Source organism: Lynx canadensis, chromosome D1 (assembly GCF_007474595.2).
Source record: "Lynx canadensis isolate LIC74 chromosome D1, mLynCan4.pri.v2, whole genome shotgun sequence".
Lineage (NCBI taxonomy): Eukaryota > Metazoa > Chordata > Mammalia > Carnivora > Felidae > Lynx > Lynx canadensis.
The window spans coordinates 99,357,958-99,381,216 of record NC_044312.2 but is presented as its reverse complement, the minus strand read 5'-3'; the positions used below and the strand labels follow the sequence as shown (position 1 = coordinate 99,381,216).

The window sequence follows — 23,259 nt, the reverse complement described above, 5'->3', positions numbered from 1 at the left end:
TTAAGTTTATTTATCTATTTTGAGAGAGAGAGAGAAAGAGAGACGGGGAGAGGCAGAAAGAGAATCCCAAGCAGGCTTTCTTTGCACTGCCAGCACAGTCTGACGTGGGGCTCAAACCCACCAACCACGAGACCATGACCTGAGCTGAAATCAAGAGTCGGACGCCTAACTGACTGAGCCACCCAAGCACCCCTTGGCTATTAGTAGTAATATCAACCCTTCATTCTTCATTTCAGTGATGAGGGTGACATTAATGACAGTGAGGAGCTTGAGCACCATTTAACACCATTCTTTTCTTTCTGCCTCTTTCCACCCTCTTCCACTTCTGCATGTCTCAGAAACTTAACCCAGGGAGTAGTGATGCCATGCCCAAAACATGGATGATCTGCTTGCAAAGAAAACTCAATTCTTTAATAATAAAAAAGTTCCCTGAAAAAGCTTAAGGAAATTTAATGAAAACTTCAGTAATGCTTTAAAAGTTATTTTGTTGTTGTTGTTGTTGACTTTTATTTTTATTTTTGAGAGAGAGCAAGAGAGCAAGCATGAGTGGGGGAGAGGGGCACATTCAATGCAGAACCTGATGAGGGCTCAATCCCACGACGCTGAGATCACAGCCTGAGCAGAAATCAAGAGTTGGATGCTCAACCAACTAAGCCACCCACATGCCACATGGTATAAGTTATTAACCTTAGGACCATGAAATCTGTGTGGCTCAATTTATCAGAAATCACGTTTTCTGCATTTGTTGTGAATAGAAAATGTGTGAATTAGTCATGGGCTTATGTATTAGAATTAGACAGACCTGGGTTGGAATCATGGCTCTGTCTTTTATAGCCTAATTTTGGATAGTTATTTAATCTACATCTCTTTTCTTTTTGATAAAGAAGGTGTGGGAAAAAACATAATTTAACCCTTTCTCAAAATATGGTGAATCAACTTCGTGATCTGAAATCACCTCAGATCCCCTGTTAAAATGCAGATTTGTAATCTGACACCATACCAGACTAAGTGACCTTAAATTTCTACTTGGAGCCCAGTAATTTTTTTTTTAAGTTTGGTTTTTTTTAATTGCAGTATAGCTGACATACAATGTTATGTTTGTTTCAGATGTACAACATAGTGATTTGACATTTCTACATATACTCAATGCTCACCCCAGTGAGGGTAGTCACCATACAACATTACTGCAATATTATTGACTACATTCTCTATGCTGTACTTTTCAAGGAGCCCAGTAATTTTTAACAAGTACCTTGGTGCTTCTTATGTACCCTGAAGTTTAAGAATCACTGGTTAAGGGGTACCTGGGTGGCTCGGTCAGTCAAGTGTCTGATTCTTGATTTTGGCTCAGATCATGATCTCACGGTTCACGAGATTAAGCCCCACGTTGAGTTCTGCACAGACAGCATGGATACTGCTTGGGATTCTCTCCCTCTCTCTCTGCCCCTTTTCTGCTTGTGTATGTGAAAGTGCTCTCTCTCTCTCTCTCTCAAAAAATAAATAAATAAACTCAAAAGAACAAAACAAAACAAAAAACCCACATTCCTGAAGTCCTGGCAGTCCAGTGAAACTTATAAAGCAAGTAAGTTTACCTACCCAAACTGTATTCAGGAGAGTCTTCATTTGACCATGGTGACCTAAGGTTTCACCACGTTTGCATGGGCCTAGTGTCCAGATGAATGACATGTTTACATTCTGTGACTTATTTTGTCAATATGAGCACTTCCCAAAGCTAACAACCATCAAGCACTGCAAACATTCCTAGCCCCCCACCTCCAAAAAACAAGTGAAAACAAAATCAGTGCTTAGGCAACAGGTCATCCAACCGGAAAATGATTTCTCCAAGAAATGGCCAAAACTGAGAGTGGAGAGATAATACATGCTGATATCTGGCATTGTTTTCTACCTTAATATATACATTAAATTGGGAAGAAAAAGGCCAAACTCACATTAAAATCAGTGACACTGTCACCTTTGTATTCTCCTTCCCTTTTTCCACCCACTTACCGTAGTCTTACAAAAAGATCCCTTCCTTGGACTAGATAGGCTTTTTTTTTTTTTTTTTTTTTTTTTTTTACTTAGATCTACCTAAGGCTAATCAGGATTGGGGTATTTTGGTTTTGGTTTTGATTTGACGGTAAAAATGAAAGAGCTCTTACTTAGTTGAAAATCTTGCTGCTTCCCCTCCTTAGCTTCAGGGACTAAATGTCAATATGAAAGCCTTTTGAGTGAGAAATATTTTCAGAGCAGTTAGAATCAAAGTACTTTTGTCCTGTTTGGGGTGGGGGATTTTCTGGAAAACTACTTTGCACCAAAAAAAGGTGGGGGGGGGGGAGGAAGAAAGGAGGGAGGGGAAGAAGGAAGGAAGAATGAAAGAAGAAAGAAAGAAGAAAAAGGCCTATATCTGTTTAACATTCATCTACAAATCTGATGTTTACAGATTTTAATAGTACATATAATAACAATAACAATAAAGATACCAACTTGAAGCACCTGTGCAATGCACTGAACAATATCCCAAACACTGTACTCTTGTCTTAACATGCATTCTTTTATTCAGTCTTCACCACAATCCTGATACATACATATTTTGAGTACCTCCATTTTACAAATGGGAGAACTGAGATTTATAGAATTAAAGTAGCTTGCTCAAGATCACTCAGCTAGTAAGAAGAAAAGCCAAGACTCACAACAAGAACCAAGGCTCCTGGGGCGCCTGGGTGGCGCAGTCGGTTAAGCGTCCGACTTCAGCCAGGTCACGATCTCGCGGTCCGTGAGTTCGAGCCCCGCGTCAGGCTCTGGGCTGCTGGCTCGGAGCCTGGAGCCTGTTTCCGATTCTGTGTCTCCCTCTCTCTCTGCCCCTCCCCCGTTCATGCTCTGTCTCTCTCTGTCCCAAAAATAAATAAAAAACGTTGAAAAAAAAAATTAAAAAAAAAAAAAAAAGAACCAAGGCTCCTAACGCTACGCCACACTGCCTCATCATTAACATTTTGTGTAATCCGTTTTCGAGTAAATACGATCTTTATTTTACATACAGCACAAAGGCAGGTGCATCGGTTGATAGCAAAATCATCTGAAAAATGTGGTTTACATGTGTGTGTGTCTGTATGTGCGTGTGTGTGCATGCCAATCAGCATTTGTGTGAAGTCAGAATTTGTCATCGAATGTCAAAATTTCTTATAAAGAACTGCAAAATATTCACCCCACCTATTCCTAGTTTACAATGTGGAAACAGAAAGCCCTGGTGCTCTTTTTATTTGTGGGTGAAGGGAAGCAGCTTAAGAAGAGCCAGGAAAGGCAGGGAAAAGTTCCTCCGTGCGGAGAATTTCTCACAAGCCAAGAGGGAAGAGCTCTCTCTAACCGCTACTCCCCGGTGGTTTCCTTCACCTGCAGCTCTTATCAGTCCAAAGTTCCCTCTGTGGTTAAGTGCACCACCCAACCCTGGAAGATCCTTGCAGTTTATCAAACTTCAATGAGACAGAAGTTCAAAGCTCTTGCCTGGCAATAAAACATGCAGGGTGTCGTTTTATATTATTTTTTAAATGCAAAGGAATAGGCTTTAATTTATGTGATGATTAAAGAATAAAAACTGCACACCTGCATCCCCAGAGGGCAAAGATATCTGGGCACCTTAGCTGCCCTCCTTGGAAAAAGAAAAACATTTCAGATTGGCTTTTCCTCTTCTGCTTTGCTGTGATTCCTACAACACGCCCGGGATTAAGTTTTCCAGCATGTACCAATGAGGCTCTATTGTTCTGAAATCCACACAAAGGCCAAGGTCCTGTCTTGCTCAGATACCATCACTCTCTGAGATAAGCACTTATAACTTCAACGTGCTGCACTGAAAAATCAAAGTGAAATATATGTAACACTGTATGATTGTTATATGAACCTTGCAAAGGAAGGCAATTGTGGATCAGAAACTTCTTGGTTCTGTTTACTTGCCCCCTGCTGATGGCTTAATCTCTTTATACCACAGTCATTCCTGCTATAAAATGTGTATGATTCTAAGAATGATATATCTAGGGCTGCCTGGGTGGCTCAGTCGGTTAAGCGTCCGACTTCGGCTCAGGTCATGATCTCGCAGTTCGTGAGTTCAAGCCCTGCGTCAGGCTCTGTGCTGACAGCTCAGAGGCTGAAGCCTGCTTTGGATTCTGTGTCTCCCTCTCTCTCTCTGCCCCTCCCCTGCTCATGCTCTGTCTGTCTCTCTCTCAAATAAATAAACGTTAAAAAAAAAAACAAACAGAATGATATATCTGATAATGAACTACTTCTTTAGAAAATATTTGGTATATACAAAAAGTAACACATTAATGATTATGTCGATACTGCTACATACTGATTCTACAGATTAAAATGGCACAGCAATGTTTTGCAATGGTTAAGAACATGGACTCTGAAGTCAGGCTGACTGGGATTTGATTTTTAGCGCTGGCAGTTATTCTGATTTTAAGTAAGTTACCTAATCTCTCTGCCCTTTTCTATAAAATTGGGGAATAGTACCTCACCTAAGCTTAAAGTGAGAATTAAATGAAATATGTAATAATCTTGGCATAGTGCTTGGCACACAGTAAGTACACAATAAATATTAGCGATTATTTTTATTATTGTTGTTATCACTATAGTTGTTACTATGTACCATTCCCAGCCATTGCAAAACTCACAAGACAGTAGGTTTTCAACACTAATAAACCACCAAGCGGCCAACTTACAAAAGCCACCCCCACTCACTTAAAGTTCTGTTTGCCCAACCAAGGATGCTTACAGATTATCTTCAAGGATTCCTGGGTTATATAAACCCTACACATATAATAATATACATAATCATATGCCCATTTCAGCTATAACCTTTAAACTTGTAGGAAGCATTCACTTATTAACTGCTAATTACTCAAGAGGCTCTAATTTACATGGGGAAAGTCCAGAACTATTTCTTTTTAACTCTCTTCCCAAGCATAAATACCATCAAAGTATTAGCTTCTTTGTTTTGCAATCAAATAAAGGGTCTCATTTAGAAATTATTGCTTGAGGGGCCTAGAATTTCCACCTACATTAATTAGACCACTCATTTTATTATTATTATTTAATACAGAATCCCTATACTAGAATAAACAAGTCTCACTGGGAAAATATTCACATGAACTACTACAAATGATATTAATAGATACACATAAAAGCAACAGCAGTATATGTGAAAAGCGCAGTATATACATATATGCAACTTTAAATCTGGCTTTTTCCTCCCTTGCCAGAGTCCTCCTGAGAAACATTTTAGTTTTTGAAGCCTCTTGAGATTCAGACGCTGGCTGGCACACATGTTGAATTAAATTAAGACTGTTTGTTCTCTGAGATAAGAAAAGTAACCCTGTTAACCACACAACTTGTCATGTAAACTGTTTAGAAGCTTCAAGTTCAAGATCATTTATAAATCACTAGCATGATTTGATTTGATCTTGTGAAGTGCAAATAGATGGCTTACTCGTTTAAAATGTTAATAGGCCTCTAAAATTAATTATTTACCATCCTCCGTCTTTACTCAGATGTCCTGATGCAGGGATACAGTAAGTTCTGGTGACATATTTTATCACCCATACAAGACCATCTTTGATCTTAGACCACACTAGACCAATTTCCTCTGACCAAAGGAGGTGGGAAATGAGGAAAGCCAGTACATGTAATCCTTATACAACTCAATGAGGTAAGTAATAGACTTTTTTGAAGCTCAGAGAGATTAAGGAACCTGCTAAAGTCTTAACTAATGGCTGATCTAGGTGTGCATGCCAAAGCCTATAGTCTTCCACTATAACCCACAACCTGTCAAAAACAAAAAGCAAAACAAAATAAGAAAAATCCAAAACCCTACAAAGTGTCCCATTTTATACTGTATTATCGAGAAATTCTGGCTATCCATTATAAATACTAGAAAAGAAGCTTAAATTGGTAAACCAGACACTTAAAAGCATTTGTATGGTCTTTAAATTATTTTTTAATGTTTATTTCTAATTACACATGTAATTATTTTTAAAGATTCCAACAGTACAGAAAAAGCTAAAAACCAATCCCTGTTCCCACTGACAACAGTTGTTATCAGGTTGGTATGCACACTTTAAAAAATACATAATTTGTGAGCTTGGTTTAGTTTTGTTTTTAAATAAATGACACATATTTTTCTGAACCTTGCTTTTTTTTCACTCAACCATGTCTGGAGATCATTTATAAAATAATATGGAACCAACTTACCCTTGCAGTATTTCTCAATGGCAAATATTTCTCTATTAATAAATATTTAAGTTGTTTTCATATTTTCACTATAGCAAATCTTGCTGTGTTGAACATTCTTGTACATGATTCCCTGTGCATATGTGGAAGTTTTTCTATGAAATTGGCATGTGACAGAATGCACATATCTTTGTGGGTTTTTTTCCAGTTTTATTAAGAAATAATTGACAAACATCATCCTATAAGTTTAAAGCATAGAGAGCAACAGTTTGATTTACATATATTATGAAATGATTATCACAATAGGTTTTGCTAACAGTCATGATATAGGTACAATAAAAAGAAAAGAAAAAACATTTTTCTCCTTGTGATGAGAACTCTTAGGATTCACTCTCTTAACTACTTTCCCATGTATCACACAGCAGTGGTAACCATAGTCATTATGCTATACATTACATCCCCAGTCCTCATTTATCTTATAACTAGAAATCTGCACCCTGCCTCTCCTCCACCTCCCTCTGATTCCCTCTCCCACACTGCTTCTGGCAACCACATGTCTGATCTCTTCTTCAATGAGTCTGAGTTTTCGTTTGTTGTTTTCTTTAGATTCCATATATAAGTGAAATCATACAGTATCTGTCTTTCTCTGACTTATTTCACTTAACATAACACCTTCAAGATCCGCCCATGTTGTTACAAATGGTTGGATTTCCTCATTTTTTTGTAGCTGGATAATATTCCACTATATGTATACACCACAACTTCTTTATCCACTCATCCACTGATGGACATTTAGGCTGTTTCCATGTCTTAACTGGTGTAAATAATGTTGCAATGAACATTGGGGTGCAGTTATCTTTTTGACTTAGTGTTTTCATTTCCTTTGGATATATTCCCAGAAATGGAATTGCTGGATCATAGGCTAGTTCTATTTTAATTTTTTGAGGATCCTCTATACTGTTTTCCATAGTGGCTGCACCAGTTTATCATCCCACCAGCATTGCACAAGGGTTCCCCTTACTCCTCATCTTCATGTTTACTTACATATATACAATTGCTTTACAAAGAGTTATTCCAATTTATATTCTTCCCAGCCATGAGAATATCTGTTTTCACTATCCTTGGTCCAAGACTTTGTAATTTTGCCAATTTAACAGTTATAAAATAGCTTTTCACTCTAGTTTTAACTTTAGTCTTCTTAAGTACAAATTAAGTTAAGCATATTTACATGTTTATTTGTATTTCTTCTGTTGTGAATAATCTGCCAGTATCCTTTGCCCATTTTCCTGTCTGGTTCTTCTTTCTTCTCCTTTATTTGTAGTTTTTTTTCTAATTCTATATATGTTGGAAATATATCTATCTATCTATCTTATGGCTTTTCTTTTAATTTGCTTGTGGTATCTTGCATTGTACAGACATTTTAAATGTTGATATAGTCAAAAGTATTTTACTGTGGCTTTTGTGCTTTGTGTATTGTTCAGATAGACCCTCTCTACTCCAACTATTTTTTTTCTAGTATGATCTTTAGTTTAAGTAACTGTGTCCCTTACCAAATCATGAATTCACAATTAACATAGTGAGCATAATATAAAAAGAAATTTAAAATTTACCATAGACAAAAATAAAGTAAAAGTGTTAACCCCAAATCAGGCCTCTTCAAACATTAACTAGCTCCAAATATAAAACAGCTGTGTGTCAAGTTTAACTTTGGGAGCCCAGAAAAAATTGTAAGTGAATCACACTGCACACAAATATCCTGATAAACATCCTTGATATAAATGCAGGAGGCTTCCCTTCTCTAATAGCTCTTAATCATTACAGGGTTTGCTTACTGGTAGTTAAACCTATAAATATAATAATAACAACAGCTAACATTTATTAAACTCTCTGTGCAAGACAGCCTTCTAAGCATTTTATGGCTCTTAATTCATTTAATTCTCACAACAAACCTATGAGATGGGTACTTTTCTTTTATCTCCATCTTATAGATGAAAAACGGAAGACTCAGATATGTAACTTACCCAAAGGTTAACGGTCTAGTGAGTAGCAGAGACAGGTTTGAATCCAGGCCTGTGGTCAAGACTGCACTATACCACCCCTTAAAAAGCTATCTATCTGTGCAGCATGACATGTGTCAAATGGAATTTTCTAAGGACAGAGCTACAAATTAAGAAAAGATCTTTCACATTAAAAGTTCATTATAAAACACACAAAACTAATAAAATGCATTTGGACATCCAAACCACCACAGTGCTGCTATACAGCTGGTCAAACTCAAATACTAAAAGACATGCTGGGGGCAAACAAAACATCACACATATGTTAACATCACCTGTGACAACCAGAAAACAAGAGGTCACCAAAGATCTTTATGTAAAGTGGAGGACAGAAAACTGAGGTCTAGCTCCCTCAACCAATAGAGGTATTGTACAAGTTAACAGCTGTGCAAAGCTGAGTGCTTTGACATTCAAAGAGTCTCTAGTCAGCCATTAATCCTTCCTTCTTCCCTTCTTCCTAAAACTGGTGATTTTTGATATTTGAGGGATGTCAATGAAGGCTAAGTACCTACATCCTATTGCTTCAGTATTTCTAGCCTAAATCTCATAATACAGAATTAGTAGTTTGGAGTCTTGTAATTTCATGTGCCAGAAGCTACAGAAAAAAAAAAAAATTTAAGGAGGCATTTACAGAGATCCAAACTTAAAGTACTCAGCTGACCATAACAAAGTATACTGAGAACATCAGAGAAATCTGAAGTGGCACTTAAGTTTCCCACAGTTACAATCTATGGGACACATGAAGAACCCACGTAATAATTGTCATGACAACAGCTTTGCAAAAGCAGTTACTTGTAGAGCAGTATTGTTACCAAATCAACTCCATAAACATTCATAAAACCACAAGTTAAATAAAACCCTATAAAATGACAAACACGGAGTAAATCAAGTGCCACTCATAATGAATGTCATGTCAGGCAGGGAAGCATTAAAGTTACAAGGTGAGGGGCGCCTGGGTAGCTTAATCAGTTAAGCGTCCAACTTCAGCTCAGGTCATGATCTCACGGTTCACGGGTTTGAGCCCCGCATCGGGCTCTGTGCTCTCGGTCCAGAGCCTGGAGCCTGCTTCTGGTTCTGTGTCTCCCTCTCTCTCCGCCCCTTCCCCCCCCCCCTCATGCTCTGTCTCTGTCTCTCAAAAAATGAATAAACGTTAAAAAAAAATTTTTAAGTTACAAGGTAAAAATTAATTGTGCTGTATAGTCATCAAAGGTTGTAGCCTTTGGGGAAACCCATGCATTTACAGATTATTAGCAATTTTATTTGGGATGCAATTAACTATGAGTATACAGATTAGTGGTTTTGATGCAACAAGGTACTAATGCAATAACTTATCAATTTCTTGGCATTTTGCATTCAAACTATTTCACAGGAACTAGCTGGCACTCACAACAGCGCATATAACAATAAAAGGACCTCATTTAGTCTAATGGCAGAAAGGTACAGAAATAAGTTCTAATTTAAGGCAGTTGAAAACTCATGGGCTTAGAATTCCTGATCCTCTCTTCTGCTTGATACTGCCTCCCTATGGAGGTAGGGATTCTCTTTCAAATGAGAGTCTCAAGTGTCAAATCCCCACTCAGAACTCTGTCTACACCCTGTTTATGAGATATGGCTGTAATAATGCCCAATAATCCCTTTGAGTTACTATTTTTGTGATGAAAGTAAAGATGCTATTGTAGATATTTATAGAGACTCTAGAGGCTGAGGCCAAAGTGTACAAAAGTCATAGGGTGAATGGAACAGCATAGGCTAGGCCAGCCCTAATTTAGTTTACACAGAAAACTCATGCCAACGCTTACCATATCATCTAAATTAATAGCCTAAACACCAAAGTACCCTATGGAAATATACTTAGGGACCTATTTTACCAGACCAACATAATTTTTGACTCATCATCACTCTCAGCTACATTGCCATGTCCAAGCCTCCCTTTCCTGCCAAGCTCAAGTCAACTGCCACCTTTTTCGTGAAGCTTTCCCTGATTCTCCCCGATCCAGAACTAATCTTTCTTTTCCTGATCTCCCTAAACACTTATTTTAAATATTTCCAATGGCACTTTCTACCTTGATACAGAGTTATTTGTGTTCTACATGTGTTACCTTCTTTGTTAGACTCCCTACTCCTTAAAGACTGCTAGTTACCATGACTCATTTATCTTTTATCCCCTTTAACACCCAGGACCATTCAGTGTCTTCCACATACCAGTCATTCAAATATTTACTGAATGAATACATAAACTGTATCACTATTTATACACTGTGGTGTTATTCTTTATTCAACTCAACCATTTCAGGATTGTGCCTCCCAGGTGGGAAACACTAAGTACCAAAACACATTCTGTTACAATATTAGGGTCCTTACAGGAAGCCACTTTTGTCCAGTTCTCAACCCCTCCTTCTGTTGCCTTTTTACTGTTCCTTCCCTCTATTCCAATGAGAAAGCACTTGTTCCTTCCATTGTTACTAAGAGCCTCATTATGTTCAAGGTAAAGTGAAAAAATGCATTCGATGCAATTACCAGTTCCTCACAAATTTGGGGGCTGCTTGTCATTTCAACATCCAAGACTTGAATAAAAGCAAGTCCAAATTCTTTTCACTCCTAAGAACGATTTTCTTTTTTTCTTTTTAGACAAAATGGAAGCACCCAGCACAGGAAGCAGTCCTCAGTAAGCCACCGTTCATAAACAGCTTTGCGGCAAGCATAACAAAGGTTCTGTTGTGCTCTTGCGTGGCAGGGCCAGTGAGCAGCAGGGGCAGATGAACTCTTTAAGAAACAAAGGTTCTGTCTTCATGCAAATGTTTGCATTAATAAAAAATGAAAAAAAAGATATAGAAAATGCAGGCTAGCTGGACATAATAGGTCTCTAAACGGGAGGTTTTTCACATTTTTCAGGCGGAGTCAGCAGGTCTTTTAAAAACTTTGTCATTCTGAACATTTCACAGACATCACAAGAAAGACATGCAAATAACAGAAGCAAATCAAAGGACATCCCGCTGCTCTGCTGGCGCCTCCCTCATCCATGCCTGGTTTGTCATTTTCTGTTAACCCTAGTGCTGGCTGCTGTTTTGTTGCGGAATGGAGTCCCTAGCCCATGTGGCAGTACATGTTCAGCCAGCTGGCCCCTGCACTGATGACATTACAATGCAAGCCATGTACTACCACTCAGGGACACGTGCTGCCAGGCAACAAGTTCCAATGTGGGTTTTTTTACACAGCCGGCTTGCAAATCTGCATGGGAAAGAACCTCTAAACTAACCACTTAATAAGACATGATCTTCTTGAGTGTGAGGATCACTGAGTGGTTCTCTGAAGATGGACCAGTCTTTCAGAATAAAATGTACAATAAGGGCCTTAAAATAAATATACAAAAGCTAAAACCTGTGAGGGGAGAGGTACTGTACTATGTGCTCCAGCTGTTATCTCATTTTACCTTCACAACCACCACTTCAGGTAGATATTTACTATCCCCGTTTTACAGCTAAGGAAATCGAGGTTTACAGAGGTTATGAACTTGCCCAAGGTCACCCAGCTAATAATGGCAAGCCAAGACTCAAGACTGCCTGATGGCAAATTCTGCTCTACTCTATTCATTTTCCTCACCCCTTACTTCTATGTCTTGTGATTGAAACCCAGCTGACCATATCACAATGACCATATTTACCCACTGCAGGGTCACTGAAGTGTCCCTCTTTCTCCGTCTTAATCATTAGGAGTCTTTATCATTCATTTCTAGATTTTCTTCTTCTTTTTTTTTAATGTTTACTTTTTGAGAGAGAGAGAGAGAGAGAGAGAGAAAGCAGGGGAGGGGCAGAGAGATAGGGAAACACAAAATCTGAAGCAGACTCCAGGCTCTGATCTGTCAGCACAGAGCCCGACATGGGACTTGAACCCATAACCCATGAGATCATGACCTGAGCCTAAGTTGGAAGCTTAACCAACTGAGCCACAGGCACCCCATTATTTTAAGAGTGAGTGGCTTTTTTTTGGGGGGGGGGCGGTTAGGTGATAAGAATCTACTTAAAGCTGCAAATACTTTCTCACAGAAAAAATGCATATAATTTAATATGTTCTACATAATCTAGAGCATTTGAGAACCTCCTAAGGCTCACCTATAGCTCCCCTGAGAGTTCGTGACCTACATGTTAAAAAAAAAAACAAGAAGAACCCAGAACCCACATCTCTCTTCCCAGGAGAACATAGTGGGGTTTCTTTCACAATGATGGCCTATCAAATCCCCTGACCTGAAAACTCCTTGTCCTCCTCCATGTCCATTGAACACACTATTCCTCTTCACTAGGACTTGAAATCACTTACGTCCTCCCACAGATTGTCCCACTGGCCTCTCTTGGTTGTACTAAACTTGGAACCAGTAGCCAATCACTTCATTACTATTCTCACCACTGCTCCTGAATGGCACAAGCTTAAGGAGTGGAAGGATTTTAAGATCATATCGTTCAACTCCCATTATTTTATAGATAAAGAAATTGAAGGGATGCCTGGCTGGCTCAGTTGGAGGCACCTGTGGCTCTTGATCTCAAGGTCATGAGTTTGAGCCCCACATGAGGTAGAGACATTACTTAAATGGAACTTAAAAAAAAAAAAAGGAAATTGAAACCCTTCCTCATTCTTTTCACTCTTGATTCAGCAATGGAAAGTACTTGGGCTTGCTCAAATGCAGTTCTGAAGTTCTTCATATTTCTGTCTATAACCACATTGCCAAAGTTTTTGTTTATACAAAGCAAGCAAATAAGTCATGGCAAAACTAAATTATTTTCAAATACTTTTTTTCATATTATGGACCCAACCTTCTAACAATTTTTTTAAGTGTTTATTTATTTATTTTGAGAGAGAGAGAGAGCGTGTGTGGGGCAGAGGCAGAGAGAGGGAAAGAGACCAAGAGCATGAGCAAGCAGGGAGAGGGGAAGAGGAAGAAAGAGAATCCCAAGTAGGCTCCGTGCTGTCAGCACAGAGTCTGACATGTGGATTGATCCCATGAACCTTGAGATCATGATGTGAGCCGAAACCAAGAGCCAGACGCTCAACCTACAGAGTCACCCAGGTGTCCCTGAACCCAACCTTCCAAATGGAATAGTCAAATTATATTATCCTGGCTTCTTTTATCCTACTGATAGTCTGTTGAGATCTCTTGTACCAATTATAATCCAGGAAAAATTATAAATAAATTTTGTCTTGTTCTGTAAGTGACAAATGATAATAAGTATTACAAAGAAAGTGTTACCTTTATTTAATATAATGGTTGGCTAGAAGATAATCTAAGTACTGATAATCAGACCACTGGATTATACTAAGACCTTAGTTTGGAGACAGCCAAAGGGGGCAAATTATTACATGCCTTTCTGATAAAGGCAGAAAAAGAGTGCATTTTAGAAAAAGTAAAGAAAGAGGTCATATCAGAGAAAAAAAAATGGCTTAGCAGTACTGGAAACTTAGGAGAAACAAAACTTAATCCTATCATATAGATTTAAAAGAGCTAGTTGAGGGGTGCCTGGGTGGCTCAGTCAGTTAAGTGTCCAACTTCAGCTCAGTTCATGATCTCACAGTTCACGGGTTCGAACACTGCGCTGGGCTCTGTGCTGACAGCTCAGAGCCTGGAGCCTGTTTCGGATTCGGTGTCTCCCTCTCTCCCTGTCCCTCCTCTGCTTGAGCTCTATCTCTCTCTCAAAAATAAGTAAACATTAGGGGCACCTGGGTGGCTCAGTCGGTTGGAAGTCCAACTTCAGCTCAGGTTATGAACTTGCTTTCGTGGGTTTGAGCCCCGCATTGGGCTCTGTGCTGACAGCTCAGAGCCTGGGGCCTGCTTCGGAGTCTGTGTCTCCCTCTCTCTCTGCCCCTCCCCCATTCACACTCTGTCTCTTTCTTTCAAAAATAAATACAGTATGTGTGTTTTTTGTTTTTTTTTAAATAAAAGAGCTAGTTGAATAAAAGCAGTTGTCTACAGAGCATAAGAGAGGAAGAAAGGGGTAAATTGGGACAGAGTGGGAAGAATTCCTCTCAATGCATGTCTCATTATATATTTTTTGAACCTCTGAATGTATGACCTAGTTAAAGCATATGTATACATGTACAATATATATAGTGTATATTAAGTACGTATACATAAGCATATATTAATACTGTAAATGTGCACAGTTAAAAAGATTGCAGGTTGAGACAATGTGGATTCTTTTCTTTTTTCTTTCTTTTTATTTTATTATTATTAAGCGAACTCTTACCCCCAATGTGGGGCTTGAACTCACAACCCCAAGGTCAAGAGTCTCACGATCCACTGACTGAGCAGCCAGGCATGCCAGTGGATTCTTCTAGTAACAGCTTTATTGAGATATAATTCTCTCACCATAAAATCCACCCTTTTTAACATGTACAATTCAACAGTTTTTAGTTGTGCAGCCATCCCCACTACCTAATTTCTTCATTTCTTCAACCCTCCAAAATAAGTACCCATTTGCAGTCAGTTCCTATGCCCTCTTCTCCTAGACCCTGGAAACTATTCATCTATTTTTTTGTCTCTACTGATTTGCCTACTTTGGTCATTTCCTATAAATGGAATCATACAATACGTGGCCTTTTGTGACCGCCTTCTTTCACTTAGCATCTCATTTTTGAGGTTCATCTATATCGTAGCTTGTGTCAATACTTCATTCTTTTTCTTGCTGAACACATTTCATTCTGAGTTTACCACCTTTTGTTTATCCATCCATCAATTGTATTCACCTTCTGGCTATTATGAACAATGCTGCTGTGAATATTTGTGTACAGATTTTTGCACGGACCCTTTTAATTCTCATGGGGATACACCTAGGAGTGGAAGTGCTGATCATATGGTAACTGTATGTTTTATCGCCAAACTGTGTTCAAAAGTGGCTATGTCATTCTATAATCCTACCAGATACGAATGAGCGTGTAATTTCTCCACATTCTTGCCAATACTTGTTATTGCCCAACTTTGTATTTTACCCGTCTTAGTTTGAAGTAGTATCTCATGGCTTTGATTTGCATTTCTTTGGTGAATAATAATATTGAGCACTTTTTCATGTGTTTATTAGCCATATGTATGTCTTCTCCTGAGAAAGGCTTATTCAAAGTCTTTCCTTTTGTTAAATTTTATTTAAGGTTTTATTTTAATTTCAGTATAGTTAACACATAGTGTTACATTAGTTTCAGGTGTACAATATAGTGATCCTATGTAATTCTATATATTGCTCAGTGCTCAGTATGATAAGGGTGCTCTTTAATCCCCATCACCTATCATCCATTCCCCACCCCTCTCTCCTCTGGTAAGCATCAGTTTGTTGTCTGTTTCTTGGTCTGTCTGTCTGTCTTTCTTTTTTACCTTTGCTTGTTTGTTTTGTGTCCTAAACTCCACATATGCATGAGATCATATGGTATTTGTTTTTCTCTGGTTTCACTTAGTATTATACTCTCTAGCTCCATCCATGTTGTTGCATATGGCAAGATTTCATTCTTTTTTATGGCTGAATAATATTCCAGAGACCATGCAGATTCTTATAGGCAATATAGTAGTATTTTTTAAGCTTATTTATTTATTTTAAGAGACAGTGTGTGTGTGTGATGGGGGAACAGGGGTGGGGAAGGAGGAGGAAGAGGAGGAGGAGGAGGAGGAGGAGAGAGAGAGAGAAAGAGAAAGAGAGAGAGAGAGAGAGAGAGAGAGAGAGAGAGAGAGAATCCCAAGGGGGCTCCATGCTCAGCACAGAGCCTGACATGGGGCTTGATCTCACAACCATGAGATCATGACCTAAGCCAAAATCAAGAGTCGGGCACTCAACTGACTGAGCTTACCCAGGTGTCCCTACAGTAGTATTAATAAAGCATTTATACAGTGGGACTTTGATTTCGTCAGAGATGAGAAAAAAACTAAAGTAAAAGGAACTAAAGACATGTATAGATAAAAAGGTTCAAAATTAAACCAATATACCCCTTGTATTTTCTTGGGTTTTTTTCCTTTCTCATTTTTCTTTCCTTTTTTGTTTACTTAATATTATATTTTTCAAAATTTAATGTAGTACTTTGTTTTGACATTATAAGTATTCCCTTATACAAACATTACTGAACGTAAAAATATGTCCCTAGAATTTTTAGTTTTTCCTGTGCAAATCACTTTGCTATTTTCCCTATTGGAGATATATTCTCTTTGATTCCTTCCCTAGTTCCTCCAATTTCCAGTGATCTCTTTTTTTTCTGAATTCCTATTACTTATTACATAGCACTTGATAGCTATGTAACTGACTGTTACACTTATTTCATCTGTAAATGTCTTCAACTATATTGCAATGCAATTTGAAAACATTGCTTTATTTGTTTAATAATTATTTATTTAATACCTAAGTGTTGTCTTTGTCCTTGAGGAGCTTACCATCTGTTGAGCAACAGACACACAAGTTAATGATTATAATATAGTATGATAATTGTTATAAAGGAGGTATATATAAAAAGTGTAAAGAGAAAGAGTTGCTTTGTTGCCTTAGATAAAGAGTTTCAGAGGAGGAATACTTAAGCTGAGAAAGGAGATGAAAGAATTTGCCACGTGAACAAGTGGAGGGAGGATATTCAATAGAGACATATCAGCACGTGCAGAAAGATGAAGATATTTTTTAAAAAATTTAAGTTAACTTATTTTGAGAGAGAAAGAGACAGCACAAGTGGGGGAGGGACAAAGAGAGAGGCAGAGAGAGAGAATCCCAAGCAGGCTCAGTATTGCCAGTGCAGAGCCTTATGTGGCGCTCGAACCCATGAAGCGTGAGATCGTGACCTGAGCTTGAAACCAAGAGATGCTCAACCAACTGAGCCACCCAGGTGCCCCTTAATTTTTTTTTAATGTTTGTTTATTTTTGAGAGAGACAGAGCATGAGCGAGGGAGGGGCAGAGAGAGAGGGAGACAGAATCCGAAGCAGGGTCCAGGCTCCAAGCTGTCAGCACAGAGCCTGACGCAGGGCTCGAACTCACGAACTGTGAGATCATGACCTGAGCTGAAGTCAGACACAACCGACTGAGCCATCCAGGAGCCCCAAGATATTTTTCATATTTGCATGGCAGATCTGAAAAACTAAACACAGTTCAGTACTGCTAAGATATAAGCCTAGACACCATCATCATTACAAAAGGCCTTATAAAGAGCACAGATTTGGGGAAACCACTGAAGGATTTTGAGCAAGAAAGTGACAATCAGAATTCTATTTCTGAAAGATTACTCTGGCAGCACTGTGGAAGAACTGGAGGGAGAAAGGTACAGATACAAGTACAGAGGCACAGATATAACTCAAGCAGTTGTTGAAATGGTCCAGGCCAGAAATAACAAAGACCTGACTTAGGGAAGTTGCAGTAAGAATGACAGATCAAAACAAAAGAGGGATAACCAACAGAAGTTGGTAATTGATTGACTATGAGAAGTAAAAGATGAGAGGGAATTTAGGATGATTTCTGGGCTCCCTTCTGGGGCATTTGGGAATACGATGGCTCCATTTACTAAGATCAAACACGGGAGGAAGAGTCTATAATATATCCCGTATAGATCTTTTGCAGTATCAAGCATAGTGCTGAGTACACATATAGTCACTTTATTCTGTTGACCAACTGGCTATACTGAAAAAAAACCAGAGAGCTTTCTGCTTACTGATCTCAACTGACCACTCTCCTGAAGTTGGTATTAATCACTAAGCATCAGCATCAGAAAAGAACTTCTGGGCAGAAGATCACTGGAGTGGACTAATTTATCCAGAAAATAAAATAGGCAGTGTATATGTGAATGTGAGAGGTGTGTGTGTGTGTGTGTGTGCGCGTGTGTACACACATGTGCATGTGCATGCACGTGTGTGTGTGCATGCATGTGCTGGGGAGGAAAGGGGAGGACAATTTATAACAGAAGACATCCATATATTTATATAAGGCTGTGACAAAGACTGCTAGTTGCCTACCTCTTCCTCTTTAGAAACATACTCCAATTTTTACCTGGGCTCATGGCCACTGGTATAAAAATCATAGTTTCTCAGCTACTTTTGTAGCCAGACTTTAATCATGTGATTAAGCTATAAAATAAAAGCACAATATTGTGTGGGTCTTCTAGATAATACTTAAATGGAACTGATTCAGCTGAAAGATGTCCCTTATTTACTACTCATGGATCGTGAGGTAAAAGATGGAATCTCTGGTTAAGATGTTGGAGCAAAAAGATGGAAACCTGAGTCCCTGATTATACTTTGGAGCATACCATACCAGTCATGGACTCTTTTCCACAAAACAGAAATAATCTAACTTGTTCAAACCATATTATTTTAGGTTTTTCTGCTGTATCCAGACAAACCTGCTGTTAACATACAGCATCTATATATTTTCCCAAAAGTATAAATGGAGGGATCAAATTAATGTATCAATCAGAATGCTCATTGGCCTATTCATGGATCTAGGTTAGCGCATGTGAAAAAGGCACACAGCGTTTCAGATACTTTCCTAGCATTTGGAGAGATGTGCTTACCATTGCTGCAAACAGGTAAGGTCTTAATGACTTTCATAACTTGAACAGTAATATTTCTAACACCCCTGAAAGTTTGCTAAATACTTTCACATACATTATCTCTTTGAACCTTGCAACCAGCCTAGGGGTCAGATAAGACAGGGATTATTATCTCCATTTACACATGAGCAAATTGCCCAAGGTCACACAGCTTGTAAGTGGTAGAACAAAATTTTGAACTTGAATTTCATGAGTGTAAATATTTTCCACCGAATCATAGAATTAGGATAATTCTTACAGAAATTTAGAAAGTTTAAAATGACCCCAATTAAAACCAAATAAGTGATATAAACATGATTATCAAACAGACCACAAATCTATGTGTTGATATTTCATAGAACTTACATAAAGACTTTACTTAAAGTTAATTTTTCCACCTACTAACTGAGGAAACATTCTGTTCAGTTTTAGAACTGATGACACACCATGTCCTTCTGTGATGCTGTATTTTGCAGCAGAGTGAACAAATGAGGGGCTGCACATGGATTTAGAGGTAGCAAAAGGGAAGTAAGTAGAACTTCTCTCTAATGACAACTTCTCTTCGGACAATCTAAGTCAGATTCTACTCAGTTCTACCTGTTGGTGGTATAAGATGCTTCTACAATTGCTTCCAGAAATTGTTCTTCAGAAAATGTATACGGCTTAAATAACTGGACTCATGAAGGAAAAGCAAACTGACCTTCAGTCCAGCTCTTAAAAAAGTGAATTGATCTCATTCCTGCATTGCCATGCTACAGAATGGCATCCAGGCTCAACAGCACAAGTAAGGGGGTCTCATTATAATCCCTGTCCTACACATGCTTCCTTGGGGTATTATGGAAGGTATTTAACCCTTCAACTTAATGCCTTCATTAGCTTATGGGGGAGAAGGATACTTTACTCCCCAGAACTATCTGGAAGGCTGAATAAGCAAAAGTAAACATGTTGCTTGTAAAATGCTTAATATAAACGGACATGGAGAATGAAAGTTACTACATTCTTGTGGCGCCTGTGTGGCTCAGTCAGTTAAGCATCCGACTTGGGCTCAGGTCATGATTTCACGGTTGATGAGTTCAAGCCCCACATTGGGCTATGTGCTGACAGTGTGGAGCCTGCTTGGGATTCTCTCTCTCTCTCTCTCTCTCTCTCTCTCCTTCCCCCTGTCCTTCCCCCAACTGTACTCACTCTCAATTAAAATAAATAAATAAACATGAAAAAAAAGAAAGTTACTACATTCTCTTCTTTTTCTCTAAATTTTTATTTTGTCTTTCCAAAACAAAATGACCGGTAGAACGCCTCATTAATGGAAATAGTCCAAGGAGAATGTTAAACTGAGAAGAATCTGAATGGTACTAGAGGGAGAAGGAAAAGAAGTAAAAGAAACTTTACTTTCAATTTCATTTTCTTGAGATTATAAAAGCATGGAGCTGATAGCAATCTTATTAGGTCATCTAATACTTTTTTTTTTTTAATCAGAAGATCAAGGGGCGCCTGGGTGGCGCAGTCGGTTAAGCGTCCGACTTCAGCCAGGTCACGATCTCGCGGTCCGTGGGTTCGAGCCCCGCGTCGGGCTCTGGGCTGATGGCTCAGAGCCTGGAGCCTGTTTCCGATTCTGTGTCTCCCTCTCTCTCTGCCCCTCCCCCGTTCATGCTCTGTCTCTCTCTGTCCCAAAAATAAATAAAAAAAACATTGAAAAAAAAAATTTAAAAAAAAAAAATCAGAAGATCAATATGTTATCGCATTTTAAAACATTTAAAACATAAATCAGAATTCCTTTATCTTAAAATAGCAAGGATTTACGTATCTTTGTGGTCCATTCTTATCAGTGTATATACAGGTTTGTATTGGAGTTCCACTTTTCCCAAAAAATTCATTTCATATGCCTTTTCACACACATATAAAGTCTTCTTGGGAATTATTTAGTGATATAATATTCTACTGTTCTTAATCTACTTCAGTTTGCTTCTGGATTATTTCCACTTTTTCCTTAAAGATAATATAGCTATAAACATTTTTATACAGTTTCTTTTTCTTTTTGAGTTACTTCCTTGGGATATATTCCCCGAAGTAGGGCTTTAGAATCAAAAGATATGCTCATTTTAATAGCTCTTGTTATGGATTGCAAAATTGCTCTCCAGAAAGATGTTATCCCCTTTAAGAAATAGAGAATGATTTCTTTGCAGACATCTCAATATAAAGCTTTAACTGACTCAAAAGGGTCTTCATTTTCAAAGCTTAAATTATTGGTGAACCTGAATACATAGTTAGGTTATCTTTCCTTTTATACAGACTTTTAAAATTTAATTGTAAAAGCAACACACAAATATAATAGAATACAGGCGGGTATGAAGTAAACAGTAAGGCTTCCTAACTTGTAAATACTCTCTTAATTCAATCTCCTAGAGTATTCACTGTTAAAAGATTGTTATACATCCTTCCAGAACTTTTTCTATATGTGATCATACATATATTTGCAAATGTTCATAACATGATTTTTTTACAGAAATGTAATCACACTGTACTCTGTAACTTATTTTTTCACTTAAAACTTCACATATATCTTTCTGTGTTAATGAGTGTAACTCATTTTTTTAATGCTGCTTAGGAATATCTATTATGTTTATTATACCTATTAATTTATTAACCATTCTCTTGATAGCCATGCAGACTGACTCTAATTTTTCACTTTTACAAAGTATAGTGCACATGAACAAACTCTTAGGTAATTTCCTTATGCCCTGAAGGGACTTTGTTACTGTAACATAAATTTGTACCATTTATTTCCTTTACATGTCATATATTAACTTTTAGTTCTCATATTCATTGTGATTTTCTCTATCTTGTCACTTTCTTTCTATCTTTGTTATTTGTCCTACAGAAATTAAAAAAACATATTCTATCTACATATCCATCTGTTCTCAAACATTGGTTTATGTCATAAAAGTATGTCAGGGGTATGTATACTTGATTATTTTTTCCTGGATGTAAAAGTATTTTAACATTTTAATTCAACTAGGGGTGCCCAGGTGGCTGAGTCAGTTAAGAATTGGAATTCTTGATTTTGGCTCAGGTCATGATCTCACAGTTCCTGAGCTACAGCAATGAGCCTGTTTGGGATTCTCTCTCTCCCTCTGTCTATCTGACTGTCTCTCTCTATCTCTCTTAAAATAAATAAACTTAAAAAAAAAAACATTTTGGAGCACCTGGGTGGCTCAGTCGGTTAAACATCCGACTTCAGCTCAAGATCAAGATCTTGATCTCATGGTTTGTGGGTCCAAACCCTGCATCAGGCTCTGTGCTGACAGTACAGAGCCTGCATGGGAGTCTCTCTCCCCTTCTCTCTGCCCCTCTCCCACTCATGCTTTCTCTCTCTCTCTCAACATAAATAAACTTTAAAAATAAAAATAAAGATACAAATAAAAAATAAAACATTTTAATTCAGCCAGAATTCATTGTACCATAAGGTAGAAGGTGCGAATCTAAATTTATTCCTTCTATAGTCCTTCCAATGATCTCAACTGAGAACTTTTTCACATTATTTGCTACACTTAGTTTGTCACAAATTACACGGATATGTATTTTGGCATCTATTTCTGGGACCTCAATTCTGTCTCACTTTTTTTTTTAATGGTTATTTATTTATTCTGAAAGAGAGTGAGAGTGGGAGAGGGGCAGAGAGAGAGAGAGAGAGAGAGAGAGAGAGAGAGAGAGAGAGAGAGAGAATTCCAAGCAGGCTCCATACTACCAGTGGAGATGCAGGGTTGAAACAAACTGCAAGATCATGACCTGAGCTGAAATCAAGAGTCGGATGCTTAACCAACTAAGCCAACCAGGTGCCCCTATTTTTTTTTTTAAGTTAAAAACTAAAATAATTAAAAAAATTTTTTTTAACATTTATTCATTTTTGAGAGACAGAGACAGAGCGTGAGTGGGAAAGGGGCAGAGAGAGAGGGAGACACAGAGCCTGAAGCAGGCTCCAGACTCTGAGCTGTCAGCACAGAGCCCAACGCGGGGCTCGAACTCACAGACTGTGAGATCATGACCTGAGCTGAAGTCATATGCCCAACCGACTGGGCCTCCCAGGCGCCCCTAAAATAATTTTTTAAAACATTCTATTTCAGTATGACAATATTCACAAAAGGGTGAATTTGCACTTGTAATGAGCACCCTAGATAATCTCCTGGAGCCTCCTTCCAGCTGTACCCCCTAACCCAGGATAAATAGATAGATTAGTTTTTCCTGTTTTTGAGATATATATAAAATCATACAGTGTGCATTTTGCACCTGGCTTCTCCCATTCAATATTATGTTTGTGAGGTTCATCCATAGAGTTGTGAGTAGTTGTTCATTAATTCTTGTTGCAGCATAATAGCCCATTGTTGACGATACCACGATTTATTTATCAATTTCCTTATTGACAGCATTTTTTAAGTTTCCAGTTTAAGCCTATTATGAATG

The 23,259-nt window shown here is 38.2% G+C and overlaps 1 protein-coding gene across 4 annotated transcripts in view; it reads right to left on the bottom strand.

The window, feature by feature from the left end:
• The window catches only part of CD1H11orf49 (chromosome D1 C11orf49 homolog), a 200,895-nt gene that overhangs the window by 151,316 nt on the left and 26,320 nt on the right, over positions 1-23,259 (bottom strand). The window contains exon 1 of one of the 4 annotated variants that reach the window (XM_030331294.1): positions 8,241-8,310. The exons of the other annotated variants lie outside the window; for them this stretch is intronic. The gene's annotated coding sequence lies outside the window, so the exon portion shown is untranslated. Of the gene's footprint in view, positions 1-8,240; positions 8,311-23,259 lie in introns of those variants that run through there. 4 annotated transcript variants of the gene reach the window in all.